This window comes from Lissotriton vulgaris, unplaced genomic scaffold (assembly GCF_964263255.1).
Source record: "Lissotriton vulgaris unplaced genomic scaffold, aLisVul1.2 SCAFFOLD_858, whole genome shotgun sequence".
Lineage (NCBI taxonomy): Eukaryota > Metazoa > Chordata > Amphibia > Caudata > Salamandridae > Lissotriton > Lissotriton vulgaris.
In genome coordinates, this window is record NW_028243697.1 from 41,646 (window position 1) to 53,745 (window position 12,100).

The window sequence follows — 12,100 nt, forward strand, 5'->3', positions numbered from 1 at the left end:
TTAAAATCCCTTACGCATCAATGTGTTAATTCCACACAATGCGCAGCAAAAGGCCCACTTCAATTGAAAAGTCACGCTTTAGGTTTAAAAAAAAAAAATCTCTGATTGAGGTAAGGGTGCCCGGTCATTAATTCCAGGAAGTTTATATCACAAAATGCTACTATTTGTCAGCAGGGTTTGCCATATACAGGGGCTTAACGTTGTAGGAATGAATGTCTTGGGGTTAACAGCTATAACGCACTGTGCACGTGTTAACCACCGTATTATAGACTGCAGCAGACAAAACCATCACAAAACAATAAAGACAAAAGTCCAAGGAGGTGGCATATGTACACCTGCACCAACATTACCATACATACCACAACAGAGGCATAAAGAGAAATCGAGGTGTGCGCAGCTTTCGGGGGCTTACTCTGAGCAGTCACTAGTTCTGTGAATTTATTAATTAAGGTTCATGAGGCAAAATCCAATAAAATGATACAGGTTTGATACGCCCACACTCAAAAAATGTTAATTCATGTCAAGTTTCCGTATCAAATCGAAACACATTTCCACAGAGCGCCCTGAATCGCCCGTCTGATTGTGTTAGCGCTGCACAAACGCTCAATGAAATAGAAAGACTTTGAAATCGCTATCATGTTACATGTTTGTTTCAGGACACGCGTTTACATTACAAACATGTTATGAAATGTAACAGCAGGTTTTAGGTTTGAACGTTCGGAATGACTAAAGTTTGGTGCAAGGCGATAACTTCACGTCTTGCCCCCTGAATTCAGGAACTATTTTTCTTCGAAGAAAGTTGCAGGTGAAAGGCAAACACAACTTACCAGATGGCAGGCTTGCTTATGGGTCGGAGCTCTGAACGCTGCTCTGCGTCCCGGTGGCCTCGAGACTGGAAAAAGTTTTCTCTTAAAGGAATCTCTTTGTTTAGCTGAAGTTGGAAGCGCCGTGGTTTGTTCTCCTCACGAGATGTCCTCTCTGGCTGCTTCTCGGGCTGTGCCTGGCTGCAGGGGAGCCTGTCTGAACTCTCTCAAGCCCAGAGCTGACTGGCTGCCTCACAGATTGTTTCCATTAAGGCTGGCCTGTTCTAGGGAGGAGGGGTGCAGGGGTGGGGGCTAAGATAACCAGGAGTCGCCTCTCAAGGCTCCCCCCTCCCTGCCTTGGCGGGGCTCTGTCCTGCTGTGGCTGGGTTTAAAGTGACACATCTGCAGTGGCATGTGGGGTTTTGCAGGGAGGGAGGGGGTGTCGAGGGATATGTGGGGGGCGCAGGTTGCTTGCGAGCCCACTGTAATTGAACAGACATACTTTCTGCTTCCACTCAGGACCACCAGACACAGCTGAGACAGCTCGCATCCCAGCGACCTCGGATGCCTCGGCCTTTCCCCTATTAAACGCAACAATAGCAATGCTGACATTTCTTGGCATTTCTGTGCTGGGCTGTAAATGCTGAGTGTACACGATTGTTTAAAAAGTTCTCAGAGGGCTTCTATGTTTGTTGGGGGTTTGCTCGGCCCCTCGTACTAATAATCGAAGCTTTGGCAGCATTTTCAGCTTTCATTACAAAACATAACGTAGCCAGATACAGAGGCCTGAAATACAACGCTAATGCAATCCAGTGAACTACAACAGTAAACACAAGTAAGAAGACAACCTTGGTTTGCAGTGTTCACAGCAGGGGGTATAGGGACAGGAGGAGGGTGGTGAACACAGGCTCACAACTGAAAATATGTTCAATGGCAGCCTTAAAGGACTGTTCAGGAGAACTTATATGCAAACATTAAGTAAAATATGGCATACACGACCAATATACAGCCCCCTGAGGTCAGTACTCTAGTGATCAACAGGCAGAGTCCCCCTTCCCTCTCACTAACGGTAGTGGTTATTCCCCATTCAGTATAGGTGACCTTAAGGTTAGGTCCACTGATAGTCCAAGTCTTAAAAGTCCTACTCTGACGCTTATAAAAGTTGAATGTTACCTGGGGCCTTCCGGCTTTACAATCAGTGTTTCCCGCTTCCGCAGGGTTGGGGTGACTGGAATCTCGAAGCCTTTCACCTGCAGAAATTACGCAAAGCTGCAGTGGTCGCCTTTGGTGAGTAGAATTTGCAGCTGTGCAGGGGCAATGGTTGGGCATCCACAGCGCTTCCTCCGTTGAGAGAGTAAGTTCCTCTAATCGTTCCCAAAGATATGGGGGGGGGGGGGGGCACATGGGTCACAACAGCAGCCTCTTCTCTCAATGATGGCTTGAACCAGGCAAGAAGTCCTCATCCTTTCCGGTGGCCCCCTCTGGCTTACAAGGCCACCGACCTTACTCTGCACACAAGATATGGACTGACCAGCATAGCAGTAACTTCTTCTTCATGGTGACCCCTTTAGCATACACGGTCCCGACTACCCTCCACAAATGGCTACAGCCCAATTGCCACAGCAGTAATCCTCATGGTGACCCTCTCTGGCATACAGGTTCGCTGACTTCTCTTTGCAAACGGGCTATGGCCCAATCTGCACAGCAGTGATTCCAACCACTAGTAACGTCATGGCGGTCTCCTCCCCAATATGGGGCTGCCGACTTGAACCTGCGCATGGGTGAAGACCAGATTGGTGCAGCAGCCATCTCCTCACACCTCACTACAGGGATTCTCTCTCCAGGATTCCCCACTGGACCTCACTCCCTCCAGCACTCTCCTCTACTTCAGAAACTCTAGGGGCAAAGGGTCTTGAATTTCCCTGTGTGCTATCCCCTCTTCCAGGTGGGACAATGGCAGGCCTTAGCTCCCAGCCCTGGTCACAGACGGAAGTCTTTCAGAGCTTTACCTTTGCATAGCCCAACTGGCTGCTTGACAGTTGACAATTTTGGGGGCCTTGCGCTCCCCTTTTTATAGTCTATTCCAGAAAACAAATGTGACTTAGCATCTGGGGGCCTGATTCACAAAGGTAAACATACACTTTTGTGAAAGTTTACTATTGTATTGCTAGTCACAAACTCTGAGTTAATGGGAAGATTGTGGAGACTCTGCAGAAAGGGCAGTGAACTCCACATATAAAAAGATTGGCCTGCCCTACCTATTTCATGTGCGAAGTTCTCCCCTCTGACCGTGGAGTTTATGCTGTCATAAACATACTATTAACTTGGAGCTTTTGATTAGCAAAAATAATAATACACTTACTGTTAGAATTGGTATTTCTGTTTGGGTAGGGCTTGCGCCAATCGGGCCACTGTCAGAAACATCACAAATCACAAGTAGCAAAACTAACACAACAAGTAACTACTGGTGCAATAATTAACTCAGCATTATCATTAGCAACATAAACACATTATGTCTGCATCACATTAGGCATAAAACACATTATGCATAAACATCATAGGCATAAACACATTATGCAATAGGCATCATATTAGTAATGCACCACAGGAACCTTGCACGGTGCATTCATCTTCTTTGCACTCCCACCAGAACAGAAAATGACCGAATATGACCCCAGGCCAACTGGCCTTCCTCTGGTGCCCGATGCCCTTTGTTTCAAATGTCAGGGCTCTAAATAGGGCCTTCTACTGACCCTTTGGCTGCCAAAGCAGCAAAAGCAATGTGCGTAGCGCACTGGGGCAGGGGGTGCCCTGCACCCCTTCCTTGCAGTGCAGCTGTGAAAGCATCAAGCACTGGCACCAACTGTGCCTAGGGGGGCCCCCTTCAATGGGCCTGTGCTGCTCTCGGCACCTATAGTGTAGCCAAATCGAACTCTGCACTGGCACTCCTCGTGCCCCTCAAAGTCCCACTCAGGGAACCAAATTGCCCCAAAGACAAATCAGCTCTGGCACCATGGTGCCTCCAGGAGCGCCAATACTGCTCCGCTCTGCCCCAACTCACCGGGGCTCTTCAGGGACTCCTCAGGTCTCTGTCAAGTCACTCCCTTGGAATTTGGCAGAAAGCAGCAGAAAGGGGCCCGCGAGACTCAGCTCTTCATCCCTGGTAATGCGCCCGGAACGAAGTCTCCGCCAACCCCGGCTTCCATAGGACACGACTCGCGGGTCTCCCACTGGCACACGGGAGCCCCGCCTACAAGCACGCTTCCACAATGCCTGACTTCCGGCGCTCGGCTACCCACCACAGGGCTATCTGGGGGCTGTCTCCGCCCCTGGTCAGGCGGCCCACCTGACTTCCGGTTTTCGCGGCTCTCGGCGACGGTTTCACTGTTGCATCGGCAATGCGGGGTAGGCTCCCGCTCCAAAGGACACAAATGCGGGGTAGGCTCCCACTTTCCATAGGGAGCGCACAATGAGGGGTAGGCTTCCGCTCTGTTTTAAGGCATAAATGTGGGGTAGGCTCCCGCTTCTCCAGGAGCATGAATGTGGGGTAGGCTACTCCTTTCCCTTCTGTAAAGAAGGACCGCTCTCAAATAGTATTTCCAAAGTAAGTTTATTGGAAGGCAAGCAGGTACGCCTTATCCTGTCCAGCTGTATTCAGTAACTGACTCAGTCCCCCCATTCGCAGTGCATCTACCATCACCATGGTACCAGTAGAATGCACTACACCAAGACACCACATCTCCCCTCTTTACTTTAATAACAAAATTAAAGTAAAACACTCTACATAAGTTAACAATTCAAAACAATTCATAAACAATTCAAAACAATTTAGTAATGACTACACAATGGTAGACCCACATCTTCCCCCTCAAATCAACAACCACAAAAAAAATTAGCAAAACAGCAAAATAATTTTTAGAATGCACATTAAATGTGTATTACAGCATACCTGAGACGAGCAGGAATTTTCATCTATTAATAAGCGCAAGTGGCGTTTAGATAAGACTAGAGGAGAAGCAATTTCGCAAATTAATAATACAGCTATGGTGCCAATATCATTGTCACTAACAAGGAAGAAAGAACACAATTCCAACAAGTGGACGGAGGCATACAATATGTCTAGTGTATGGAAGCATACAATATGTCTTTACCCTTCTATGTTTATGCTAGGTTTCGGTATCATTGAATCACCACATTGAAAATTAGTATCTTAGTTGACAGTATGTTACCCAACCATTAGCGTACGCACAATCTTGCATTTAAATTTTCCTACATCCTATTCTTAATAAGATGTAACACATGACTATTCGTTTATTCTCATGTGAGATGAACACATCAAATCTCATAATACGTGTCCAAAGTCATAATCTAGACTCTTTTTCCCATTTATAACAATCCCCAAATTGCTTTGATCAACTCTACCTAAAATTGAGTGACCACTCAAGGAAACATATAGTTTCCCAAAACACTTCTTATCTTGAAATTCAAAAATCATCTTTATGAACCCAACCATTGGAATCCTTTCCCCAGAAAAGCTAAAAAGTTGAATATCAGGAGGTAGCAACTCTTTCCTTAAGGTACCAGCAAAAAGTTCCTTCCAAACCTCAATATTGATAATTGAGTAGGGTGTGCCAGAATCAAGTATAAAGTTAACCTCGACTCCCCCTATAACAATGGTAGAACAGGGCCCCATCTTTGATCTAGGATTTACATTAGACACCAAATCATCGCAAGAGGAACCAGAGTTAATAACGTTAGCAACATTAGATCCTTCAATATCAACTCCAACACTACAACAATATTTGCATATAGCTTTTAAGGATGGACATTTCCTATAATTCGCACAATGCCCACTGTGCTCACATCTATTACAAATAGGAATTTTGTCAGACATATTAATAGGGGACACTAGCAAAAATTATTTGATAAATAACGCAACGTCACTCAACACTCTAAGGAGAAAAATAAATAAATACACCAAGCTCGAAGAATTACATTTGGGTATGAACATCACTGTGTTAAAAATACATCACTGTGTTAAAAATACTTTTAAAAGAAAGAATTTTATCCCAACACGTGTTAAGCTATTTAAAAAAACAATAACAACATCTAGTTTTAAGGACAACACTGTGTTAAAGTGCGCCAGAATGGATAATTAAATCCAGCTACTTTGTTAAACTGTAAAATATAGTAACAATCAGCAATTTTTAAAGTAAGCACATTACTGTGTAAACATGCATTGAAATGAATGAATTATATCCGCCTCACTTAGTTAAACAATTTTAAAGTATGCATACCACTGTTGTCAACAGTTCAATGGTTGTTAAAATAACACACAAAAAACAAATGAAATAAGTATCATTGAGTCGACATTAAACTGCTAATCTTTCACGCTTCCACTAAGAGCCATATCATATAGAGTAAAGTAAGTAAATAAGATAAAATCCACTCCAATTGACTTACGAACTGATACCACACGATATGCAACAATCTAAAGTGGCAAGTCAGTGCAGGTGTGTAACAAACCCACATTTATAACCGATATAGTCTTATCTAGCGTATTTTAATAGGATACAACAACTACAACAAAAAAAAATAATTCCTGATAAATATCACAGTATTACTCTCATAACATCAACTCCTAGTGAAAATATGCAATTTTTAAGGTGTGTCCACCACTGTGTCAGGAAGTTCTATTCTAAAATCGCACACAATGTCAAAATATATAAGACAAGAACGACCTTTAATTTAAAAAATCTGCACCACACTGTGTCAAATGCATTTAAGATGGAGAACACTACTAAGTAGACTATTCAAACTATAATTTTCTCAGATGACTACACAAAAATGTGCACGTCATTTTAAAAATGTGCATCACATCGTGTCGAACGACCTCCAACTTTTAAAGTGTGCACCTCACAGTGCTAAATGTATTAAAATGGAGACATTCCATCCGCACTACCATGTTAACTCTTCACACTAAAATATTCTTAAGTGAGCTACTGAAAAATGTGCACATCACCATGTTAAAATGTATAAAATGGATGAATTTAGCCGCACCACGTGTTAAACTATTTAAAATGTAACAATGACTTGTAATTTAAAGTGTGTACTTCACCGTGTCAAATCCATCAAAATAGAAGAATCTCATTTAAACCACCATGTAACTATTTAAAATATAATAATCTTAAATGAACTACTCAAAGAGTAAAGAATCTCATTTAAACCACCATGTAACTATTTAAAATATAATAATCTTAAATGAACTACTCAAAGAGTAAATAAGTACAGTACCATGTGATTCCTAGATTTAACACTCAACTATAAATAGTGTGTTTCAAGAAAAATTTACAGTGGCACAACAACTGCACTAGAATCTTAACTCTTCATAGGTGTGCCAAATAAACGATGAGCACTATTCCAAAGAACCACAATGAGTACAATACAATATAAACAAGAATTAGTATGTAAATCAGTTACAGAGTGTACATCACTCTGATAATTCAATGTTGAGCAGAACAAGGCTTAGAATGAGGTTAAATAGTATACTTAAGTTGTAAATAACTCAATACATTGTCAAAATAAGCCCTCTTTGTAATACTATAATAAGTACTATTCAAGAATGTACTCTTAATGTGTGGTAAACTTACATAAAGCCGGGACTATAAAAATGTTATTTTTAATATGCCACATTCAGATATAAATATTAATAAAGTAGTCTAACGTCACCGCGGATGAACATTATCACAACTGATACTCTCAACAAATGACAAAGATGTATAGAATTATGGTGTGTACATCATCAATGATCTTTTGATAAGTGAAAATCACAATGTGCTACATATGGTGTGTACGCCACCGACAAATTTTGATAGACAATGTCAAGATGAAGAAACCACGGCATAACATTAATGATCCTGCTGGAGAATTCCAAGATCAATAACCACTTTACTTGTTAACGTATTAGCACTTAAAGCACCATTAAACTGTTATTCAAAATAAAACAACCTGTAATTTTAAAGTGTGCACATCACTGTTGTCGTGCACATCACCCAAGTTGAATCCGTTGACTGACGAAGAAAGCTGAAAGTGAAGAATTGCTTACGCAATGAAATTGACAAGTCTTTAAAACGGTTATGCAAAATAAAACAACCTGTAATTTTAAAGTGTGCACATCACTGTTGTCGTGCATATCACCCAAGTAGAATCCGTTGACTGACGATGAAAGCTGAAAGTGAAGAATTGCTGTCGCAATGAAATTGACAAGTCTTTAAACAGTTATTCAAAATAAAACAACCTGTAATTTTAAAGTGTGCACATCACTGTTGTCGTGCACATCACCCAAGTTGAATCCGTTGACTGACGAGGAATGCTGAAAGTGAAGAATTGCTGGCGCAATGAAATTGACAAGACTTTTCCAGGTGTGCACGTCACCGAAGACATTGAAGCATAACCCTGGAAAAAAAAAATGGCGGTACGAAGCGTGACCTCCCTCACGTGATGACGTATAGCGTAGTGTGCGCAAGGACGTAGCGTGCAGGATCAATGAACTAAACTCTCCAGTGTTCGCAGAAGAAAGACTTCACTAAAGGAACACGAAGCTTCTTGAAGGAGATGTCCCTCGCTCAAAGAACGCCCATCACGTTTGAACGATGCACAGCTGACGGTTGAACAGGTACCGTTACAGTGCGTTGTTAATTCCCAAATAGTAACGCGTCCAGTATTACTTAAAGCACAAGTTTTTTTCCTTTTAAATAAATTTCACTACTTTGTAAATACTGGTTCCATTCGCATGCACAATTCCTGTAGGAAACCAATTCGCATTCCTTCCAACAGTGTATCAAAAATGAAGCTTAAGGGGGATGTCTTTTACTTCTTAATATGAACTCCGCTTCAAATCAAATCACACGTCTCAAAGCTAAGTAAACCGATATTAAATTACAGACAAGCTTTCCATGTGATGACAAGTGTGAATCTTTGTGAAGGAATATTCACCACGTTCGGATGATGTAGAGAAAATAACAGTGAAAAGTGCAGAAACTGTAGATAAAGTACACATGAGATTCGAGGAAAGAGATTAAATATTTATCCAAATCGAAAAGTTCAGAAACAGGTGCATGTATTTCCATTTGTGCTGTAAGTAAAATCCTCCCATATTTAAATTGTATATTTGATCTCTCATTCAGATCTTAGACTATTTCCGATGCCTCAGCCTTGAGGTTAGTAGATGCTATTGGATGCATAATATTTTCAGAACAATATGACATTCACTGCAACAGTCTCGTAATTATTCCTCCGAGTAGGCTTGTTAAGTTTCTAGCACATCACGTTCTGTCAAAGTTTCACAACCGTTCATAGGGAACGAATGAAGGAAAAGTAATTGTCTTTTACTCACGAAAACTGTGTACTGCAGAGGTTCATTCAGTAATGATAATTAATTAACTTCTTTTCAAAACCAGGAAAGGCGTTGACATCAAAATTTTAGAGAAAAAGAAAGAAAAAAAAATCCCTGCGTGGGTTTTTCAATCTTCCTGCTTGCTGCTGTTTAATCCCATCTTCTGTCGCCAAAATGTAAAGAAGGACCGCTCTCAAATAGTATTTCCAAAGTAAGTTTATTGGAAGGCAAGCAGGTACGCCTTATCCTGTCCAGCTGTATTCAGTAACTGACTCAGTCCCCCCATTCTAGAGTCTAGCTGCAGTGCATCTACCATCACCATGGTACCAGTAGAATGCACTACACCTAGACACCACACCTTCAGCAACTCGGGGGAATCCCTATGCCGGGATTCCCTCTAAATCCTCATGCAGCACAGCGCTGCAGGCCTCACGATCCCTGGGGCATTCTTTGCGCCAAGTGAGCTTCCCAGGATGCTTAGGCAAAAAGAAATCATTTGGGGCAGAGCTGGGTACAGGCAGGCCAGCACGTAGAAACCCCCAGGATGCAGCAGCTGGGACCCATGCTGGTTCCTCCTGTTGCCCAGCAGTCCTTCGCCCCAGCACAGGTAGCAGCAAGCATACCTTTTATGAGGTCACAGCCCAAGTACTTCTACCACATTTTTCCTTTGTTCTGCTCTTGGCACAGGGCTTTGGGAACCAATGGCAACTGGTTCCGGGGGTAGTGGAGCACTTTGTTTACCGGGCTCCTCTTCCCCTTTGTCAGGTGGGGGGCTTGGTCATCAGACACTCCACAGGGGGCGGAGCCAGCATTCACCCAGGCAGGCACAGACGTATTCAGGGTCAGGGGACTACTCCTAGCACTACTCCAAATGCAGATCTTCCACTCAGTCTAGCGCGGACTCACCCTGCCCTCCCTGGAGCCACACACCTCACCAGCCCCTGTCACTCCAGAGCCAGACATACAATACACATCAGACAGGCAGACTCATAGCACACAGAAATGGCAACTTCTAAAAGTGTCATTTCTAAAATAGTGATAATAAATCTGCACACACCGTTGCGCAGCATTTATCATTACTATTCCAACCATACCAAACTTGACCACGCTGCTCCTCTCATATCAGGAATTATCAATGAAACAATTATCAGGGGACTCCCCAATGCATTCCTATAGGAGGACAGCCTCACAGCAGTGAGATACCAAAATGGCTGTTTGTCACTACCAGGACATATCACACACTTAAGGTATATGTCCTACCTTTTACCTACAATGCACCCTGCCCATAGGGCTAGCTAGGGCCTACTTTAGGGGTGACTGACATACAGTAAAAGGGGGGGGTCACAGAGGTAGCACACACTTTAGGTGCCATGTCATAGCGACAGTAACACTGTGCACACAGGCCCTTCAATGGCAGAGGCCTGAGACAGGTTTGAAAGGCTACTTTGGGTAGTGGCGCAATCAACGCTGCAAGACCCCAGTAGCATTTTATTTACTGGCCCTGGGTATCTGGGATACCACTTTACAAGGGACTGACAGGTAAATTAAATATGCCAAACAGGTGTAGACCAATCTTACCATGTTTACCACAGAGAGCACATAGACTTTACACTGGACAGCAGTTCTAAAGTGCCCAGAGTCCTAAAACCATCAACAACATGTCAGAACAAGCACAAGCATAGCCAATAGGTCTTGCCTTTGGGGGTTTGCAAGTGTTTAGGCAGAGCTATTGGCTTTGTCAGTGTCTTTAAGCTATGTTGTAGAGCAGCGTGGGCACTGTGCAACATGTTGAAAAGTTATAATAAAAACGTATTTTAAGCACTCTGTATCAGATGGAGCCTGTGCGGGTAACTGCAAGCAATAGGCCGTGGGTGGAGCAAAGGCGGGACATGCACCACCTTTGCCCAATTGCGTGCTGTCTTTCTTAGAAAGACGCACGCAAAGGCCAATAGGCTGTCAGCCCCCCAAAAAAACCACTCACATGAGCGTGTGAAAAGTTGTGGTGAGCTCCAAGAGGTTGTTTTCCTATTGCAGCGCATGCACGCCGCTATAGGCTCGACCTAAAAAAGGCTAGGAGGAAGGCAAAAAGTTCAGGGATGACCCTTCAAAAAAGGCCAAGTCCAAAACTTACACAAAAGTTTAAGGTTACCATTGTGAGTCAGGACCTGAGTCTTTGCCGGTTGCCAGGAGATGGAGGGACACAGTCCAGCTCTGCATAGGTGAAGCAAACAGTGCCTGTTTCCTGCAGCATGTGCTGGGGGTGCTTTATCTAGGTCCTGGCGACCGTAGTGCCCCGAGGGTCAGTAAACGGGCAGCTACTTTCAGTCTAGGAGAAACAAGCATTATGGTGTCCCTCACCCAAGTAATGCTTTGAAGAGGTAAACATATAATGAAAAGTTTGGAATTACTTAGTGTTATATTCTGTATATATAGTGCTAGTATATTATTTACATGTATTTAGATATTTCACTTTAAGGCATGAGACTTGTTATCTTCTGCAATTGACTCTGCATTCTAAACAGAGCTTTGTTAATGTAGCATTCTGTACTGGTTAGGCAGTTGTATCCTGCTGCCATCCAGTAAGGACTTATGCTGTGCTGTTTCCTCAATTAAACTTCTTAAAAGCTTCAGGATTGAATTCTTACACTTAGTTTGGCCAAAATTCAAATGTCCTTTCAAATCCTTAAGCTGAAAAAAATTCATACAAGATTTATTTTTCGCGCCTTTGCTGAATCCCCTGCATAAATCGATGTACAGCCTGGGGTCAGTGTTTTTATTTTCGAGATCTCACATTTAGACAAATTTCGAGCACATTATAATAGAGGCTGTAACAGTAACCCTCACAAAAGACCTCATTTCCCAATACTCAGTAGCGTAGCCAGCAGGCTGGCAACTAGAGCCA